A 16,048-nucleotide genomic window follows, 5' to 3' on the forward strand; every position below is an offset into this window, starting at 1 on the left:
TGTTCTAAAGAGTCACAAGTCACTGAACCCAGCCAGAACCAGTTCTGCTCAGTCCTGGAGCACTTTGTTTATAAGGCTGCTTCTTCCCTTCCAGAGTGCAGGGCAGAGACATCAGACGCACCACAGGAGGTGGAGCCAGCATTGTGGAGGGAAGGCACAGCCCTATTCAGGTCCCAGGTGCAACTCCTCCCACCCATCTAGATGCAGATCTCTCTATTCACCACTGGGACACCTCACCCTGTCTCCTGGAATTCCCCAGCCCTGTCACTCCAGAACCAGACAGCCAATACACATAACAGCAGGGCACACTGGAAGGCTTAGGCAAGAAAATACCTACTTTCTAAAAGTGGTATTTTCAAACACAGAATATAAAAATAAACTTCACTAAAAGATGTATTTTAATATTCTGAGCTTAGGCATACTAAATTCGTTTTTCTACCATGTTCCTGGGGTCAGTTAGGACTATAGAATGTAATAGTCAAACTGCCCATTCTGGCCTATGGAGAACAGGTAGACTTACAGTAGTGAAAAACGAAATTGGGTGTAATTCACTACCAGGACATGCTACACACACCAGGGCATGTCCTACCTTACACATACAATGCACCCTACCATAGGGGTGACTTACATGATGCCAAGGAAAGGTTCAGGGGCTGGGAAGTGGGTGCACTTCACAGTCAAGATGGCAGTTCTGGACTGCACACAGACTCTGCAGTGGCAGGTCTGAGACACACTCTACAAGCTGCTTCTGTGGGTGGCGAAACCAGCGCTGCAGGCCCACCAGCAGCATTTGGTCTACCAGCCCTGGGCACACACAGGCCACACTACTAGGGACTAACAGGTAAACCAAATAAGCCAATCAGGGATATATCAATTCTCTGTCATATTTACCAAGGGAGAGCATATGCACTTTAGCACTGATCAGCAGTGGTAAAGTGCCCAGAGTCATAAAACCAACAATAACAGGTCAGAAAAAATACAGGAGGCAGGCAAAATGTTTAGGGATGACCCTGCAAAAAGGGCCATTTCCAACAGAAGCCATCACATCTGCCTGCAGCACATAACACCTACAGACCTGTACCACAAACTGCACAAGGCCACAGGAAGGGTACACACCCACCACCGCCCCTGAACAGGCACTCCCACCACCTGCACATCCACCACCACCCCCTGAACAGGTACTCCCCCCACCTGCACATCTGCCACCACCCCCTGAACAGGCACTGCCACCACCTGCGCATCTACCACACCCCCTGAACAGGCACTGCCACCACCTGCGCAACCACCCCCTGTCCACGCACAAACACCAACTGTACAGACACCATCCGCCCCTGCACATGAACTTCCCCCTGTACAGACACATGCACCGCACCAACCTGCACCTCGGCAACAACCCAGACATAATCCCTCACAGCAATCCTCACCTCCAAATTTGCGAAGTCGCAAGCACGATCTCCATTATCAGATCTACAAATTTTTGTCTACTGTGAATATGTGTAAATAAAAAAAAATCTCATCACAAGTCAAGACTATGTTGCGTATCATGTCCTGATATGCAAATGTTTACCAATTGTGGTGGCCTAGAAACGTGTTGATGAATGTGTGTACGTGACACATGTACAAGTGTAATCCCATCATTGCAACAAGCTCTCATGTGCAGAGCAAATAACTCCCAAAATATATGCCCATATTTTGTACAAGACATTCACAATGGGGCCGATTCGCAGAGCTAATCTGAGACAAAATCCTAAACGTACTATTTTGGTATTCACAGAAGGCATTTAGTAGTAGTAAAGTTAGGACTACTAACTTTACTACTACTAACTTGAGAAAAAATCCTAAAATTTCTACTTTTGGTATTCACAGAAGGCATTTAGGTGTAGTAAAGTTAGGACTACTAACTTTACTACTACTAACTTGAGACAAAATCCTAAACTTATTACTTTTGGTATTCACTGGTATTTAAGTAGTAGTAAAGTTAGTAGTCCTAACTTTAATACTACTAAATGCCTTCGGTGAATACCAAAAGTAGTAAGTTTAAGATTTTGTCTCAAGTTAGAAGTAGTAAAGTTAGTAGTCCTAACTTTACTACTACTAAATGCAGTGGTTAATTTGTAAAATAAGAAGTGCCTGGGCTCTCTTCAGGAGGCAGCGCTAACAGGAGAAATGTGCTGGTGCAAACTGCCTCCTGACTAGAGCCCCGGCACTTATTATTCAGGAGAGGCCTTGGCCTAATGGCTAGAGCTGCCGATTTTGAAGCTGGGAAGCAGGGTTTGAGTCTCTGCGCGGCTCAACATCCTCTGATTCTGTGGAAAATCACATGCCTTCCAAATGAGTGTGTCCTTATCTGGTGCTATAAGCACCGGTGCTGAGGTTTAAGGTGCCGGTGCAGAGCACGGGAAAGCACCTGCTCAAATTCAGCACGGACTAAATGCCTTCTGTGAATTCCGAAAGTAGTAAGTTTAGGATTTTGTCTCAGATTAGTTCTGTGAATCGGCCCCAATGAAGTTAAACAAGATAGAGAAAGTATGAATCATAATAACAGTTTATGAAAAAAAAGTGTGGGATTAGAAATATAACAACATTCCGTTTGGAAGAGAGAAAGGAAAGAAAATGATGTTCTTAATACAGAAAGAGAAGGCAACTTGGAGTGGGGTGGGGCAACATAAATATAACACGTCAGGGAGCGTCAGGGGAACCAGTCTATATACAAGGGACAAAGTATATAATTGTCCCCAAAAACAGTCTGTCCAACAGGTCAAGTGTCCTTCTGGTCATCATAAATTGGCACAATGTCCAGATCCTCTGAGTCCGAAGCGGGCTCCTGGCTGGCCGGTGCAGGGCCATTCACCACACGGTTGACACACGAGGAGTATGGGTGGTAACAATATGGCACAATGGACAAGAGGGACATTGAAGGTGGAGTGGGAGGGAGGTTGGGATTGGACAGACAACATGGCTGCAGTCAGGGAATTGACACTGGCAGTGAGGGTGGACATAGCTCGGGCATTATCCTCTCGCATCATGCCCAGCACTGTACACATCTGCAGCATGATGCAAGAGGACATGTCTGGCCGACCCTCACATGCCCACATCAAGTCCGGTGGTACAGGCACAGGAGTAACAAGACAGGGAGGGGTTTGCGTGGAACATGAGGTGCGTGGTGCCTCAGGTTAGGAGCCGATGTTGGTTTCTACCTGGCAGCCACGATGAGGGGGACTGGTTGCAGGGGATGCAGCTGGAGGCCCCTATGGAATGGGGGCCTCTAGAGTTAGGGAGGGGCTGATGGCAGATCCAGGTTGGGTAGTGGCCTTCCCCGGGGACTCCTAACCAAAACTAAGAAAAATTTCCGGGGGAGAGTCGATCTCCTCCCCCCGGCTAGAAGTGTCCAGTTCTTCACCCCTCCCTTCAATATCCTCAACCTCCTCTCAGTCCATAACACTGGAGGTGTATTCCTGCTCAGTCCCGGTGGGCACAATCTGCCTGCCTCCTGATGGAGAAGGTTCCGCCTCTTCCTTTTCTTCCTCAATTGTAGAAAGAGGTCGTGGCCGCCAGCGCACCAAAGATGTCCTGCTCAGAGTTGTGTCCTGCTGTTGGTCCTTTTGGCCAGCTGAGCACACTGAAATGTAAGACAAATCATGATGTAGTGGTTGTACAGGTCAGAACAAGACACATACCTAGATGAGCCAAGGGCAGTGATTATGAGCTTAAATTACGTGTACGTTCACTGTCATCTCCTGATTTGAGTCGGACATGGACATCTCACTTGAATTTTGGTGGCAAACACATCTCTACTGATCAACCCTCAGTTTTGGCATTCTTGTGATCTGGGTGTCCTGTCACTGCTCCATAGGCAGCTTCCAACCCCGGTCTACAAAAGGAGATCAGAGAGAGTCCAGATGTTATTGGAATGGGCCTGTGATATGGAGTCTCTGCACTTTTACTTCTGGACAAATGTTATCTGCTGTGTAGAATTATATGAGACAACACTAATGCTGATTGGGGAGCACACATCCATATTGGGTCTGGGCTATTAGGTTAGCTAAGTTGTGATTCTGATGTTTTGAGATTCCCTCACAAAAGCTGGCAATCGACTGCCACATATTGGCTTTGAAGACCCGATCAGGTAGTGCTGTACACTGGTGAACAGTAGTGGCTAGTTGTTACAGCTACCTGGACTTGAAAAATGGCATGCAAGCTACTAATGGTAAGGTATGTGTCTGTGGACACACTTAGCGAAATTGGAAACACTTAAGAGTGAGGCAATTATCTCAAAGTCTGTCTTGACTCCATGGCACATGATGATCTGTCTTAATCAGACCCCAAAGTCACCGAATGCAATGCAACTCACAGCATCCAATCCCCATTGGCCTCTCATACACACACTGGACAGTGTCTGAACCATTCCTCATCCAATGCACACATCTGTTATGATGGTTCACTTTTAGTGGTGCTGGCAGTGCAAATTTGTGTACAAATGCACGTGTGTGGCTCAATTCCCTAGTTGTCATGATAAAACTACCACTCCCAGAATGCACTCTGCCCTGTACAGTCAATGTGCTACAGTGAACCTTTTGCTTCATAATGACTGCTGCAGAGACACAGAATAGGTAAATGGAGGCATGGGAAACATGATGCCCTGTCTTCACTCACATCATACTTTCAGGCACATATTGCATATAATGCACTTACCAGGTCTCTGCTGCTCATGCTCCTCCAGCTGAGCATAGAGGGTCGGCCAAGCAGCCCACAGGACCCTCCTGCACAGTGGCGAGAGGCGGGGACGATGCACATGGTGCTGGGAAGACTGGCCCAAAAGCTCCTAAGCCTTGTGGCATGCCCTGGCCTTCCTGGTGTATACGCCCGCTGCACTGCAGCACTGACCAATGTTGTTCCATTGTGTGGCCCACGCTGCATTACTCAGCTGGTCCTCTGGCTCCCCATATAGCTGAGGATATTTTGTAAGCACACCCTCTGCTAAAATGTCTAATTCCCTTTCAGTGAAAGTGGGTGCTTTCTCTACATAACCCTCAGCCATTTTGGGGTAATTATGTTGAACTGAGCAGCAGGATGGCAGAGGATCTGATCTGTGTGAGAGGATGACTCAGAATGAATACAAAATGGCTGACAACAACTTACTGCCTACCACTTCCTGTATGTTATTTCCTGTATGAAAGAATGGGTTCCGGTCCGTTTTTGGAGCTTCAGGCCTGAATACGTACTCTTCGGTTGCAGAGCTTAGGGTCCGCATACGAGGTGTATGCTCTGCAGACAGAGATTACGCATTTGTGCCGGAAGTTCCGAAAATTGGTTGGAACCCCTTCTTTCATATAGGAAATGACATACAGGAAGTGGTAGGCAGGAAAGACATCACAGGAAGTTGTTGACAGCCATTTTGTGTTCATTCTGAGTCATCCACCATCACAGATCAAATCATCTGCCATCCTGTTGTTCTTTTGCGGAGAAACCTGAAATGACAGTGGAAGAGAAAATCATAGACATGATACAAATGGTATAACAGTCCATTAAATGAGATTTGGGCTGGGACAAGGGGTTGGCTGGCACAACTTACCAGGATAGTTTTCTCCACCTTTGCATTATGGTACATGTAGTCCATATTAGGTGCTCAACACCAGAGTTGTCTGTTGTGTTATGTTAAATTTGGGGGAAGCAGTGCTGTGTATCCCAGACACAAACTGCCAGCGTCACCCAGAACATCATCACTCACATTGGGGGCCCATCATTTGAGGGGGAGTCAAATCTGTTGGGGGCAATATCTCTAACAATGCAAGAGTTAGGCCCTTTTGTGATCCCATTCTCAAAATGTCCGGGAAGGTCTCTTAGAACATATACATTTTATCCTCTGAGTCAATAGATTACTTAGTGACATCCACTATACTGATTGCTGACATCGGCACATGACCTGATCCACGGGCAATCTATTGACTCCTGTCAACAGCTGTGGTTTACATACAGTTAGTGTGGCTTGCAAAGTAGTCTCACGATGGAATTTTTGGACAGAGTCGTAAGTATCCAATTTTCATCATTGTCAACAGACTGCAAACCACATTTTGTCCATAACACAACAGGTTGCTCATGTGAAAAAAGTGACAGCCAGCTGATCACGGACTTTCATACCCTGACCTCTGTTATGTGCACTGGCTCCGTTTCCCGGATTCAGAGATAGCCGAGGTACAAGAGGTATGTGTAAGCAATGACTTAAAGCTATGTTGTGCAAAACACAATAGGCTAATATGATCTTGCACACAACTTCAGGGGAGTACATTTGCACACCCCCTGTACGGTCAGGACATCTGAATCGCGACTTCAACAGACCAAAAGTGCGCTTTTTGATGGCTAAGTTCATATGTGTGCCCTATTGTACCTACGAGGAGGTGCAGTGGTTGGACGTCTGTAAGGTTTGAGGAGTTGAGGGGAGAGTACATACCCAGCATTACCTAAGGAGGGAAGATAGGGAAATAGGTTACATTTCCCTCTTAAATTTAAACAGAACATGATCTATACTTTGGTACATGCAGTGTCTGTTGAGACAGTGTATGTGGCTTTAATGATACTTATTGTACAATGGTTGTTAATGTAAGGTGGCATTCATGCATTTGATTTACACATATCCCTCATTTTTAGTGCTTGGTACTTACACAGTAGCCACATGTTGCCAAATTCTCCCGCAGCCATCCGCCGGGCAAGAGGTGACGTGCGGAACACAAAGTTGTCATGGGTACTGCCTGGAAACACTGCATGCACATCCATGAATCTTCCACTGGTATCACAGACACCCTGCACATTGATGGGATGCCATCAGTGTCTGTTACAGAATATGTGTGTAAAGCGGCGGGGGGGCTGAAGGGCCACATAGGTACAATCAATTGCACCCAGCACATGTGGGAAGCGGGAAATGAGATAGAAATCCCTAGCTGCCCTTTGTCTCCCATCCAGTGTATGGGGCATTCGTATGTGGAGGTGGGCTCTTGAATTGATGCAGCTCAATACCTGATGCAAGCACCGTGACTGGCTTGCCTGAGAGATGCCCACAAGGTCACTGGAGACCCTTTGGAACGACCCCGTCGCAAAGAAACGGAGAGAGGAAAGTATCTTGAGATATGCTGGAATTGCATGGGAGCAGCAGGTCACAGAGTCAAGTTCCTGCTCCCACTCACATACCATCTCCAAGATGACTTCTGGAGGGAAACGGCATCTGGCCCTGACATCTTGGCTGGACAGCCCAAATTGCTTTATCCTTTGTCTGAATATCCTCTCTATTCTCCTCCTCCTCCTCAGGTCTTCTTGCCGCATGGCAAGGGGCAGAGCAACAAACACATTCAGTGACATGTTAAAAGATTTGTGTGTGTCTGCTCTGCTTTCATATGTGCTGCAGGGCTGGGACTGGCTGTAGGGCTGCAGTGTTTCAGCTGGAGCATGGTGGGGGATCGTAGGCACGTTGACAGGTGTTTAACATTGATGAAAATGATCAGCCAGCCCAAATGTGGGTATTCCGGCCTGAAGCGGAGATTCCGCTCTGGGTGTGGAAATTCTGCTCCAGGTGCAGAAATTCCTCTCTGGGTGCGGAATTTCCGGCCCGAGTGCGGATGTAAAGATAGGAGTCGTATGTGATTTCTGTGAATACCAAAAATCGTAAGTGCCTTCTGTGAATACCAAAAGACGTAAATTTTGAATTTTGTCACAGATTACTTTTGTGAATCAGGCCCAATTACTTTAAACCACCCTAGCTATTCACTGAAGAACCAAAGATTATGTAGCGTTATAGTTAGGTGCAATAAAACAAATCTGCTTTTGTTTTTAAAAACCTTGGAAATCCACCAAAAAAAACAAAGGTTAAAGTAAAGTTATAGTTAGGTGAATTTCTCAGTGACAACATCAATGTTCTGAACTAAAAATAGCACAGAAATTCACCAGATATAGTTAGCAGCACTAACTATAACTTACGCCCCAAACATGCACTGCTTATGGCATTATATACAACATCACTCAAGACATGTCCTATGACATCACTTATGACATCTCTGATGACATATCAAATGACATCATTGATGGCATCACTGATGATATCATCTAAGCTTCAGTCACACATATTGCTCTATAAATTAGTACGACATTAGAGGCCTCACCGTAAGTACAAAATACCTCAGGAGAAAATCACCCCTTACTACTGCCACCACACAAACAACTCACTTAGATGTTGAAAACAAGCATTATATGCAACATTGAGCCTAGAGCATACACTTTACAGGTAGCATAGATCTAATTAACAATCAAACACAGATATACAAGAAACACTCATTGACTGCAGTGTTTAATAACTATACAGTTGTTGACAGAAAGCCAAAATAGTTAATGCCAGTTCAAAAACAAACACCCTATTAAGGACAACCTTTATATGTATCAAACACTTGACACTCATCTAAACTACTTTGAGGAATGAAGTTGATATGAGCCGAAAAGTAGGTACTGTAAACAGTTTTTTCTCCAATCAAAAAGCGCTCTCTGTATCACACTGCAGACAGTGAAATTCTCATGAGAAATGCACCATAGAGTGTAAAACAATCTACAAAGAACAGTATACACTCTATGCAACAGACGTACAATTCCGCTGAACTTGCGGAGTTTGCGGAATTCGGCAACTCCACGTTCCACGGAGAATGCAGAGTTACCAATAGACCCTGCAATCCACAACGGAGCGGGATTTTTGGCGCTTGCAAGCGGGGACCACAATGAGATAGTGGTTGAGAAAGGGAGTGGGCCTCTGACCACGTCTCAGCAATCTGGCTGTGGGGGACTTACTTGGCGCAACAATAGGGGTTTGTGGCCCTCAATTACCTTCAGCAACCAAGGGGACTTCATCCCCCAACCAGTAGTGGGCCAGGAGGCCCCTGTGCAGGGTGGCTGAGAAAGGGGACGGGGCCTCCGACCACTCCCAGCAATCTAGCTGTCGGGGGACTTACTTGTCACAAAAATAGGAGTTCTTGGCCCTCAATGACCCTCAGCAGCCAATGGAACTTTATCCCCAAACCAGTAGTGTCCCAGGAGGCACCTGTGCAGAGTGGTTGACAAAAGATGCATGCCTCCGACCACGTCTCAGCAATCCGGCTGTGGGGGACTTACTTGTCACAACAATAGGGGTTTTTGGCTCCAACAACCCTCAACAGCCATATGGGAGTTTATCCCCAACCAGTAGTGCACCAGGAGGCCCCTGTTCAGATTGGTTGACAAAAGGGGCCGGGGTCTCCAACCACATCTCAGCAATACAGCTGTGGGGGACTTACTTGTTTCAACAATAGGGGTCCTTGGCCCCCAACGACCCTGAGCAGCCAAGTGGACTTCATCCCACAACTAGTAGTGTGCCAGGAGGCCCCTGTGCAGAGTGGTTCTGAAAGAGGGCGGGCCCACAACCACGTCTCAGCAATCCAGCTGCGGGGGGCCTACTTGTCGCAAAAATATGGGTTCTAGGTCCCCAACGACCCTTAGTAGCCAAGGAGACTTCATCCCCCAACTAGTAGTGGGCCAGCAGGCCCCTGTGCAGAGTGGTTGAGAAAGGGGGCGGGCCTCTGACCACGTCGCAGCAATCTAGCTGCTGGAGACTTACTTGTCACAAAAATAGGGGTCCTTGTCACCAACAACCCTTAGCAGCCAAGGGGACTTCATCCCCCAACTGGTAGTGGGCAAGGAGGCCCCTGTGCAGAGTGACTGAGAAAGGGGGTGGGGCCTCCGACCGCATCTCAGCAATTCGAGCGACGCCTTCTCTGCTGCCGAACAACTGCACTTCCAGGTCCAGACTAGCCCCAACTCCACACTCCCCGGCACCCTCGCCTTCAGACCCCCGGCCCCCGCACCCCCTTTACCTCCACCATCACTGACCTCTTCACACCCCACGCCATCACATCAATGGACTACATACTCATCAGAGACCTGAACTTACACCTTGACAACCCCAGCGACCACAACTCCACCAGCCTCCTCGACAACCTTGCCAACATAGTACTGAAACAACTCGTCACCACGCCCACCCACAAGGCAGGACACAACCTCAACCCCATCTTCGCAGGGGGAAATAGAACCCACTTCAGCCACATCATGCAACCCCCATGGACTGACCACAACTGCGTACACTCTTTCATCAACAAACCCAAGCCACCGAAGCCTGCTCCACGCTGTCCGCGCAGAAACTGGAGCAGAGTCTCCGAGGAGCAGCTCAACTTCACCCTCAACCGCGACACCCCCACCACCACAACCAACACCAACCTCACAGCCAGGGGACTCCACACTTGGATCTCCAGCTGCACAGACAAGCTTGCCCCGCTACGCAACTCCAACAGACAGTGCCACAGGAAAGCCACCTCACCGCCGACGTCCAAGAATCCAGGCAGATGCACCTGCAGATGCCTCAAGAAGAACTGGCCGAACAACAAGACGTCCGAAAACCACACCACCTACAAAGACGCCATGACAGAATACCACTAACACATCAGAACCACCAAAAGAACCTTCATCCATAACAAAATCCTTGCTAGCAACTCCAAGGAGCTCTTCAGCGTCATCCAGGAATTCACCAAACCCCCCAGCAAAACCACGGACATCACCCCATCCCAGGACCTATGCGACAAGCTCGGATCATACTTCCACCAGAAAATCAAGAACCACTACGACAACTTCAACGACCAAACACCTGACTCCGCGACCACCGCGCCCTCAAGCAACAACAACCAGCCCACCATCACCTACTAGACACCGGTCACAACCGAAGAGACCACCTCCACCATGAACGGCATCCACTCGAGGGGCCCCCACAGACCCCTGCCCACTGCACATCTACCACAGAGCCGCCATGGCACCAGAATTAAGACACACCATCAATGCCACCTTCATGACCGGCACCATCCCCGACAACTGGAAATGCGCAGAAGTCCGACCCCTGTTAAAAAACCCTCAGCAGATCTCATGGACCTCAAAACCTACCGGCCCATTTCTCTACTCCCCTTCAGGGCAAACGTCGTGGAGAAGATCGTCAACGTACAGCTAACAAAGTTAATCAAAGACAACTCCATCCTCGACCCCTCCCAATCCGGATTTCTCAGCAGCCACAGCACCGAGACCGCCCTACTCGCTGCCACAGATGACATTCACACCCTCCTCGACCAAGGCCTCACCAGAGCGCTGATACTACTCGACCTGTCAGCAGCCTTCGACACTGCTTCCCACCACACGCCAGGCTACAGGACACCAGCATACAAGGAACCGCCCTCCACTGGATCCGCTTGTTCCTCACCGGCAGAAGCTAAAGAATAAGACTGTCACCCTTCCTCTCTGAACCCACGGAAATCAACTGCGGAGTACCCCATGGATCATCACTCAGCCCAGCCCTCTTCAACATCTACATGGTCCTCCTTGCTGCCATAATCAGACAGCACTGCCTCAGCATAGTATCCTACACCGACGACACCCAACTCATCCTCTCCCTCACCAAGGACCCCACCACCACCAGACTCAACATCCAGGAAGGAATGCTGGATGAGCAACAGCTGCCTGAAGCTCAACTCGGAAACACAGAAGTCCTCATAGTCGGAACCACCCCATCAGCATGGAACAACACCTAGTGGCCCACCGCACTCGGCAGCACTCCAACCCCCACGGACCACGCCAGAAACCTCGGCATCATACTCAACACCTCCCTCTCCATGAATAAGTAGGTCAATGCCGTCGCGTCCAGCTGTTTCAACACCCTCCGCATCCTCCGAAAGACCTTCAAATGGATCCCCCTGAGTCCAGGAAGACAGTCACCCACACACTCAGAACCAGAGGGATTGGACTACGGAAACGGCCTCTACGCCGGCATCAATAAGTCTCTACTGCGTAAGCTCCAGACGATAAAGAACACTGCACCCAGATTCGTCCTCGGCATCCCCCGACACGAGTACATCAGCCAACACCTATGGAACCTCCACTGGCTCCCCATCGAGAAGAGAGTCACATTCAAGATACCCACCCACGCCTACAAATGCCTCCACAACACAGGACCTCAATACCTCAACGAGAGAATCACCTTCCACGTACCCAAACGAAACCTCCGCTTCACCAACCTCGCCCTCGCTGAAACCCTGCGCATCCAAAGAGCCAGAACAGGAGGAAGAGCCTTCTCCTACATCGCAGCCAAGACCTGGAACGAGCTCCCTATCGACATCAGACACGCCCACTCCCTGAACACCTTCAGGAAGGCGCTCAAGACCTGGCTCTCCGACTGAACAGAACTGCTGTTTCCCCCCATCCAGCGCCTTGAGACCCTCATGGGTGAATAGTGTGCTTAGAATTCCCTGATTGATTGATTGATTGATCCAGTTGTGGGGGACTTACTTATTGCAACAATATGATTCTTGGCCCCAACAGTCCCCAGCAGCCAACGGGACTTCACCCCCCAACAAGTAGTGGGCCAGGAGGCCCCTGTGCAGAGTGGTTGGTTGACAAAGGGGGCGGGCCTCCGACCACATCTTAGCAATCTGCCTGATGGGGACCTAATTGTAACAAATATAGGGGTTCTTGGCCCCCAATGACCCTCTGCAGCCAATGGGACTTCATCCCCTAACCAGTAGTGGACCAGGAGGCCCCGGTGCACAGTGGTTTTGAAAGGGGTTGGGGCCTTCAACCACATCTCGGCAATCCAGCTGTGGGGGACTTTGGGGGCTTATCTGTCGCAACAATAGGGGTTCTTAGCCCCCAACAACTCTCGGCAGAAAAGGGGATATCAGTCAGTTTGAATGAGCAATACTCCTCCTGCTCACGGATCTCCACGGAATTTACCAGAGTTTTTGGGCAACTCTGTGAATTCCACATAGTGAAACTCAGCGAGCTCTGCCTAGGCCTCAAAAAACCCACTATTTTTAAAAGTAACCAAGATCTGAAGGTGTTTAAGGGCATACTGCCTACACTCTTCATACTGTGGAGAAACATTTACACATAGCCCATCTTCTGAAGCAAAGCAAGCACACGTTTATAGATTAGTACCTGGTGCCCACAGTCTAATATTTTAAATAGAAATTGTCATGCTGAGATGATTCTCTATAATAACTCCTCCTGGGAGAGGACATGGGTTACCGGCCAGTGTTGCCGACTTTGGAGGTGTGGAACCAGTTACTAGTCTCGGTGTCGGCTCAACATCCTGTGCTACTGAGCAAACCACTTAATATCTGTGTGCCTACCAAAAATGAAAGTGTCCTTGTACAATGCAACTGGTGCTCATGCAAAGTGTTCCAATACTTTCAGGTCGAGTTCATGCTATATAAAACTGCAAAAAAAATAACGAACGACAGGTTACAAAAGTTAGTATCTACTAAGTAGAATCTTTCAACTGTTGGAAACTTTTTCTGCAGAACCAAAAAGCAGTTTGGAGCATTATGAAGACAAATCCACTGTCGCTTGTACAGAGTTAGTCTTGAATACAAACATTTATAACATGTTCAATACCACTACACAGCTAGGTGCATTAGAAGCACATGAATTTTGTTAATACTTACACCCACTAGCTGTACCTAAGGTGCACAAAATGATGAAGAAAATTAATATAGTAGTTACCTGCCACTATGTAAACTGTAAAACAAGATAGCACACTCATTGGATAATGTCATCAGTGATGTCAAAAATGGCGTCATAGAATGTGTCATGAGTGATGTCATGTGAGGTCATAAGCAGAGCATGGCGGGGGTGCAAGTTATAGTTGGCACTGTTAACTATAACTGGTGAATTTCTGTATTTTTTAAGTTCAAAACATTAATGTTGTCACTGACAAATTCACACATATATAACATTACTGTAACCTTTGTTTTTTTCAGTGTATATAGATATGAATTTTAAATCCAAAAAAGTGATTCTCTTGTTCTCTTGTTACAGTAAATGAGTGTGAATTTCGTACTGTAATCCTTATAGTTAAGATAATATGAAAATATTCTCATTATTAAATTGTGTCTGTTCATATCATATGAGTGTCATCTATGAGCTGCCACCAGTCCATAGGGAGGCCTGTTGACTTCAGACTTGCATCAAACCACCACATAAGAATGTTAGCGTAAGAAGATGCCAACCTGAGGCTGATACCAGGTATCCTCATGAAGTAACATGTTGATGCTCTGTCATATCTAGCAGCTGGATGTGTGTTAAACATTTGACAGCCCATATGTTAAGAAAATGCTTCAAAGAAGAGATTCCCCCATTTGTGTTCTAAGTTGGTGCACAATGACATGTCAAGTGTGAAAAAACAACATGCCATCATCCCAGTCAATAACAATCATCATAGTTAGGACATGTTGCTTATCACTGATATACGAAGAGAATTGTTTAGCAAAAGGACAAAGAAAGCTCAGTTAATGCCCAATATAATGGGTCTTTCTGGAGGGAAAGGCCTTCTAGTGTATGTACTTTTGGTCATGTATATAAGGAAATCTAGGTTTATTAATCGTAAGATATATAAATTAATTCTCAAGCATTTCATTATGAAATGCCTTTTATGAGGTATGTGGTATTATAGTGAAATGTGATCTGTATCCTCGAGTTCCCTTATGACAAAACACATGTTGATTGGAAGATGTATATTGACTGGACGCCTTAAGTCAAGTAGATTGTTAAAGTCTGGCTGTTTGAAATGCCAGCTAATGAATTGGATACTAAAGGACATTTATTTTGTTATGTAGACTGGTGATCATGCTATCTTTGTTTAAAATAAAGGTTGCTGATTTCCATATTTGTCTTGCTATTCTAACAAGACTACCCCAACTGCTCTTTCCGAGGCATCTATTACAAAATAAATATATTTGAAGTATCAGGATGACATATGATTTGTGCCCAAGTATGCTTCAGGTTGAGCTCCTTGAAAGCTCATCTTGGTCGTCCCCCAAAAAAACCTCTTCATATTCTTCCTTTTTGTAAAAAAAAAAGTAATATTTTTGGTTACTTCTTCAAAAATGTTGACACAAATTTGCATAAACAATTACATTTTGAGTTTCTTATTATTAGTAGGTGAAGGCAAATCCAAAATGGCTGAAATCTTCTTTAGATCCTTAAAAAGATAGGAGTCATTTAGTCCAGGACAAGTGTGTTTTTTGTTCTCAAACACACATTTCTCTGGTGTATAAGTTAATTGATGTTGCTGGAGCATTGGCAACACTAGATTCATGTGTTCTTGATGTTCTGCATAAGTCTTTCAATATTTTAGAATATTATTCAAATTAACACGTACAAGCTAACTTAAAGTATTATAAAATATTAAATCCATGACTCTCTGAAAAACAGCTGCAGCATTGCATAACCTAAATGACATTACAGAATATTCAGAATGCCGAGAAAGAGTGTGGAAAGCAATTTTCCATTTGTCACCATGCTTTTTGAACACCAGATTATAAGCACCTCATAAATCAAGCTTTGTGAATACTCATGCACCTTGAACTTACCCCATAGAATATCAAGGATATCTGTCCTTGATCATGATCTGATTTAAACCTGTGTAATTAATTCAAGGATCTTTAATGCGTACAAAAAATAAAGGGGCCCGAGCTGTTATAAAAATGAAACAATAACACCACTTTGCAAATTCTTATGTAATTAAGTCTCCAAGAGTATCTTCTCTTTCTCAGCTATGCAATAAATATGTTCAAAGGAACGATAGCGCCAGGGTCAAGGAATATAGTGCAATCAAATACCCTGAGAGGGGAAATTGAGGAACCTTTAGCCTTGGCAAGAAGTGGAGAAAAATCATGATACCGTAGCAATGCCAATAATAAATCAACTATATTAGTTTATCTATTGTATCTTTTATCTCATCATTCAGGGACCAAGAACGTCCTGATGCACAGCCCTGATCTTCACAAAACTGTGACAATAAAGAATTTGGTTGAGTTTTCCAATTTAGATACAGATTGTGTCTCTTTAATCAAGAAATCCCAAAACGTACAGTATAATTTGGAAAGGGAATAATGACAAATGATAACCCTACTGTATGATCTCCAAATGAGACTGAGAATGGAAAAGAAGT

This window comes from Triturus cristatus, chromosome 6 (genome assembly GCF_964204655.1).
Source record: "Triturus cristatus chromosome 6, aTriCri1.1, whole genome shotgun sequence".
Lineage (NCBI taxonomy): Eukaryota > Metazoa > Chordata > Amphibia > Caudata > Salamandridae > Triturus > Triturus cristatus.